Source organism: Rhineura floridana, chromosome 10 (assembly GCF_030035675.1).
Source record: "Rhineura floridana isolate rRhiFlo1 chromosome 10, rRhiFlo1.hap2, whole genome shotgun sequence".
NCBI lineage: Eukaryota > Metazoa > Chordata > Lepidosauria > Squamata > Rhineuridae > Rhineura > Rhineura floridana.
In genome coordinates, this window is record NC_084489.1 from 33,285,374 (window position 1) to 33,292,169 (window position 6,796).

The window sequence follows — 6,796 nt, forward strand, 5'->3', positions numbered from 1 at the left end:
GAAAGTTGCAGATATGTTTGTGGGGACCTTGGCTGGATGGATAATTAGGCAACATAAAGAATTATTCCTGGAATTATGAGCATTTCAGCAGAAATAGGCTTGTAAAGTAGAACAGAAAGCAGATCTCTAGATGATTTGCAGGAATTAGCAAGAATTTCATTTCTGACTCCCAATTCTTTAACAATAGCACCCACAACCTGATTCTCCTCCACCACCACCCTGCCCTGAATTATATTGCTGAAATGGAGTCCGGAGTAACCAGGATTAGATTAGAAGGAGTATGAGCTCAGTTCAGTTGGTACACAAAGCAAATACCTGGGCTGTTAGAATTCTTTACTTGTCTAAGTTGGTCAGCCTTCTCTGCACAATTGACCGTATAATACATTACAAATTTGTCCACACTGGACAGCAAGTATTTGATCTTATCCATATAATTGAGATTAGGAACCATCCCTAAATGTTTCTCGAAGTATTTTTGCCTAGGTGTTTCATACAATTTACAGTATAAAATAAATGTATGGTGCTTTCTATCCACTGGCTGCCACTGATGCAGAGGATCATCTAGGGATCATCTTAGTTCTCCCTTCCAAGAAACTGGATTTTGTTGTCTGGAAAACCAGGGCTGTAAAAGCCTGGTGAAGGAAAGGTAGATTTCACTCAGACAAATATTTCTCTTTCTCATGATAGAGTTTGAATGTGGGGAAAGCATTGAGAAAAACTGGATAGACTAACAGCATCCATATCGTGTCCTGCAAATAGATATTGTAGCCGTGCTTTAATATTGCATCAGAATGGCAGGGTCCTTCCCTCCTTCCATGATTCTAAACTTTCCAGCTACCACATTTATTCTTTATCTCCTTTCTTCCATGGACAAGGTATATTCCCTTTGAAAATATGGGAAGGAAGTTGATTCCAGGACTATTTAAAATGCAGATCTGCCCCCAGAGGCGAGGATGGCAGAGATGATCAGGGCTACTGGAGACAGAGCTAAAGAAAAACAAGGAAGTGCCATAGTCAAGTGCTTGAGAGGAGAAAGGGAAGGAAGATCTATCCCCAACAGGAAAATGGCAAATATCAAATTGCTTCTGGAAGGATTTCAACTACAATAGTTGGGTGTTCGTTAGCAAAATAATACTAATAAGGGAAATGTAATGAAAGTGAGAAAGAAAGTCATTGAAGAATATAAGAATTTTGATTATTTAAAGAGATGAAAGAAATCAGGGAGAAGGGTGCCAGGATTTAGGACTCTAGACTGAAGCTGTTGATTAACAGATGAATCTACTTCTGCACACAGCATTTCAAAACTGCATTATGATGAGCTTTTAAGCTACTCATATATCACAGTCATCTAGTTAATTTTAAAAGGCCTTCATTGAAGTTTTTGGGCCAGCCCTATTGAAAGTAGCAGCAGTGCCTCGTGGGTAGCATCCTCTTAAATATGTACAGGGGGTATTAACCCTTATTGCAGCTCATAATTATCAGACTTTATTGATTTAAAGGAAATGTGAACATTTAGAAGAAATTAGTGGTTTGAGGATTAGTCAAACCAAATTCTTCAGTGGCTTGTAATCATACTGAAAAAGCAACTATGATAGAAGTATGTGCACCATGCCACCTCTACACTTGCATTTGGTCAGGATAATGAACACCCCAAACACTGACCCACAGAATCAGTATTTGTTATGTCAGTGGTCACCGACATATGCCCTGAACATATTGTTGTACTGCAACTTCCATCAGCCCCAGCCCGCGTGGCTAATGGTCAGGGATAATGGGAATTGTAGTCCACATCATCTGGAGGGCACCACATTGGGCTACTCTTGTGTTATGTGAATTTGCATTACAGCACTGCATAACTTTCCTTTTTTCATAGCACCATTTATACTTAACATAGAATAAACTGCACCAATGTTTGAGTTTTATCAGCACACAGAAATCATGTCACTGGGCTAGAAAGAAAGACTTTCTCTGTGGATAAGTGAATCTACAATTCCCCCTTCCACTAATTTGGCCTACACTTCTATTTTGAACATGCTATACAGCAGCGTTCTTCAACCTTGGGTCCCCAGATGTTATTGGACTATTTATTTATTTATTTTATTTTATTTAAAATATTTCTATCCCGCCCTTCTGCCCTACAGTAGGGCACTCAGGGCGGCTACAATAAAACAGCACACATACATAATAAAATACACAATAAAAACACAACATTACACTAAATTAAAATGCATAACATACAATTAAAATACATAAAATGCATTATGCATACACACACATACATACATATATGTATATATGTGCATACACATATAAGAGAGTGAGAAAAAAAGAACTTAAAAGATCAAAATAAAAGATAAAAAACTTTAAACAGTGTCAGGCTGACCCATCAGTCCAACCAAAGGCTCTCCAGAACAAAATAGTTTTTACAAGTTTCCGGAAGACCATCAGGGAGGGAGCAAAGTGGGCTTCTTGGGGCAGGGAATTCCAAAGTCCGGGAGCCACGATTGAAAAGGCTCTCTCCCTCATGCCTGTCAATCTAACTTCTTTCACTCCAGGTACTCAGAGGAGACAAGAAGCAGATTATCTTAAATCCAGAGTAAGAACATATGGATGTAAACGGTCCCTTAAGTACACTAGTCCAAAGCTGTTTAAGGCTTTAAAGGTCAAAACCAGCACTTTGAATTGGGCTCAGAAAGAAATTGGGAGCCAGTGGAGTTGATAAAGCAAAGGGGTGATATGCTCCCTGCGCCGTGCTCCCGTTAACATTCTGGCTGCTGCATTTTGGACCAACTGTAGTTTCCAAATCATTTTGAAAGACAGCCCCACATAGTGTGTTACAGCAACCAAGCCTCGATGTCACCAATGTATGTGTCACTGTGACCAAGTCAGCTGCTTCCAGGAATGGATGCAGCTGGTAGACCATTTTGAGATGGCCAAAAGCACTCCTGGCTACCGCAGCCACCTGATATTCCAGCAGCAGGGCAGGATCCAGAAGAACTCCCAAACTGCAGACCTGCAGACTATAACTCCCATCAAACCCAGCCAGCTTAGCAAATGGCCAAGGATGAAGGGAGTTCTAGTCCAACAACATAGGGGGACCCAAGGTTAAAAAACAGTACTATACAGTAAACCCACCCAATACACTGATTTAAAGGGTTATGGTTGCACATTCAGTGCTTGGTGGATGAGTGCACACATGCACTTCAAATCACATTACTTCCCCTCCTGTCTTCCAAATAATGTTATAATGTACAAATCATCAACAAAGGTCACTGTTGTTGCCATTTTATTACATGAAATCTAATACACAAACATTCAAATGTATCACAAATTGTGGTATCCTTGGAAATCGTCTCTTTGCATATCAGAAAATCTACGGATGATCTATATAGGCAGTAGTGAGAAGTATATTGTCTAGCTGCTTGAAAAACAAGCATTATTTGGTTTGGCTTAGAGAAGAAATTGTCCTTTGCACACTAGTAACCGGTAGTGGATGGTGTGGTAGAGCATCGCCACTCAACAGATCTCTGGTCAGTCAGTCACAGTGCTGCTTACCGGGAGGTAGAGGGGGAGGGGCAAAGTGGCAGCATGGTGCAAGCACACTGGTGGAGCCAATCTGGTGTTTCTGCAGGTGCATATTCACTACGCCAACCTCACCACTGCTTTTCCCCTCCCCCTGTACCTCCCAGTAAGCAGCAGTGATGCATTCAACCAAAAGTCCAGTGACCAAAGGGACAATGCTCCACTACTCCATCCGCTCATGGTTACTAGTATTACTTTTCCAAGTCACATTGTGGCCCAGTTTAGTCATTTCCTCTAAAATGGTCTTGCATATGTAAGTACTGATATATGCATAGCTCTTGGATCATTTGGTCACATCAAATATCTAATGTCTAAAATCTCATGGTAGTGTCAACATAATTTGTCATACTGCTGCACGTGTAACACACAAACAAGATGGTGGATACAAGGCTGTTTTACGATTTTTCTCTGTTTTTCTTGAAGAAAGGAGGTAAAAGACCCAAAGAGCTCTCTGTATTCGTCCATATCTTGTCTGGTTTTTCTGCTTCAGCTCTGAAAAACAGCTCACTTAATCATTTATCTTTTTTGAATTGGTTTCCCAAGTACCTTGACGTTAGTTAAAATTTAATCATGTTTAGTGGTCCAAAGGCAAAGAGAAGAATCATGTGAATATATTCTCTCCACGCCTCCTCCACCAAAAAAAAAGGAAAGGGAAAATACACTTACACTTCTTACTCAGACATCCTGACCAATAGTGATGGGGAACCTGATGCTCTCTAGATGTTGCTGGATTGCAGCTCCCATCATCACTGACCGTTGGCCATGCTACCTGGGCCTGATGGACATTGGAATCCATCAACATCTAAAGAGCCACAGCTGCCCCACCCCTGCCTTAAAAGTTAATGGGGTGTGAGCGGCCCCCAAAATCCACAGTTTCTGTCTGTATCTTTGCATTTTTAAATAATTCCAATCTATTTAAGAACATAAGAACATAAGAAGAGCCTGCTGGATCAGGCCAGTGGCCCATCTAGTCCAGCATCCTGTTCTCACAGTGGCCAACTAGGTGCCTGGGGGAAGCCCGCAAGCAGGACCCGAGTGCAAGAACACTCTCCCCTCCTGAGGCTTCCGGCAACTGGTTTTCAGAAGCATGCTGCCTCTGACTAGGGTGGCAGAGCACAGCCATCATGGCTAATAGCCATTGATAGCCCTGTCCTCCATGAATTTGTCTAATCTTTTAAAGCCATCCAAGCTGGTGGCCATTACTGCATCTTGTGGGAGCAAATTCCATAGTTTAACTATGCGCTGAGTAAAGAAGTACTTCCTTTTGTCTGTCCTGAATCTTCCAACATTCAGCTTCTTTGAATGCCCACGAGTTCTAGTATTATGAGAGGGGGAGAAAAACTTTTCTTTATCCACTTTCTGAATGCCATGCATAATTTTATACACTTCTATCATGTCTCCTCTGACCCGCCTTTTCTCTAAACTAAAAAGCCCCAAATGCTGCAACCTTTCCTCATAAGGGAGTTGCTCCATCCCCTTGATCATTCTGGTTGCCCTCTTCTGGTTGCTCTCTTCTGAATTTCTGAGTTGCACTGCACATTCTGCTTTGATCTATAATTCAGCTCACTATAATGTGGAACCTTAAGCCTGCCGAATTGCAAGCAAATAGATCCAGAGGCTTTTTGTGAAAGGAGTAAAAGGGTTTCATTTCCTTCCATAAACCCTGATGGGGGAGGAGTCACAAGGATGGGGATGCATGGGGGAGATCTTTACAAGGAGATACCATTTTGGCAGCAGCCCTATGTTGCGCCTCACATGTCGTTCTGCTCTCAATACAATACCTATCTGCACAACATAAGACCCTGTAGTGCAGGGGTTGCCAACTGTTTGGGAGCTTGTGGAGAGTGCAGCTTCCTGGACTGTCAAACCCAATGCAGAGTCAGAAATGAAGCTGCTGGGAGATACTACAGTGTTTGAAGCCTCATGATGCTGCCACAGGCAGTATAAAAAACTGGCTGGGGAATAGGGTTGCCAGGTTCAATCCCTGAGAAAGATCCTGTATCTTTAGGAGAAGAGAAAGTCAGCCAAGTGCAGGTGTTCTTGCAACACTGTAACAGGAAAAACCACAAGGTGGAATCCTCCTTTCCCCCTGCACAACTTTTAAAGATACAAAAGACCTCTTGGTTGCCAGGCCCAGCCTCCAAGAGGTCTTTTGTATGTTTAAAAGTTGTGCAGAGGGAAGGGATAATTCCACCTTGTGGTTTTGTCCATTACAGGGTTGCAAGAACACCTGCACTTGGCTGACTCTTCTCCTAAAGATACAGTCTGAGGACTCATCCAAACGGAGCGGGATAATCCATGTTTTCCATATCCAGTTTGTCAACTGACAGTCCTCACTTTGCGTGTTAGTTCGCTCTTTCCCAATAAAAAAACCGCTTTTTTTGTGCCCACACTCGCAGTGAGAGGATCCGTACTTCTTCTCGCTTTTTCCCAGCTCCACCCATAACACTCCCCCCTATCAGCCAATTGGTCCACAAAAATATGACGTATGCTCCTCTCCCCCTTTGCAACAAAGCACAACAAGGTGCATGCGCTTGAACGTACGAGCGTGAAAGTTTGAATTTCCTGATGGTTTGGTAGTAGTGGCTGTAATGGAGTTCCTTGTTGCTCATCACTCTGGAACAGTGCTGGACGGGGTGTGTGTCTCCAGGTGCCCCTGACCATCCAGGGGGATTGTGGGCAGTGCAAGGGATCAGCGCTTGTAATCGCCGGGTGAATCCCCCCATAATCCTTGGGCTCATTCACTGCAGGGTTCAGCCCTGGACCACTATGCGGCTCGGCTGCAGGAATGCTGCCCCTGAGGGAAGCAAACAGCCCCCCCATGGGTGGCCGCTCTTGGCTCAGGCAGGGAATGCAGGCAATTAGCGCTGAAGTGACCAGCACAGGCTTTGCAGTGTTCCCTCTGATAAAAGAAACATGCAAACCACTTATATGCCTATAATTCCTGTGGGGTTTTTTTTGCTTGTATTTGCGATATTTTGCAAAAGCGACTGTATGCTTTTCAGCTCAGCTGGGCTGGGGGAACCTGCAGGCTGTGGTTGAAATTGACAAGACTCAAAGAGAGTAGCCTTGCAGGCAGGAAAGCGAAATTGACTAAGGGTGCGTGAGTGTCTGTAATCCAAGAGGAAAGCCTCTATTTCTCTTCTCCCCCCCCCATCAACTCTGGATGCCTGGAAACAAAGACCAATGCGTTCAAGAAGGGCATTTGATGCGG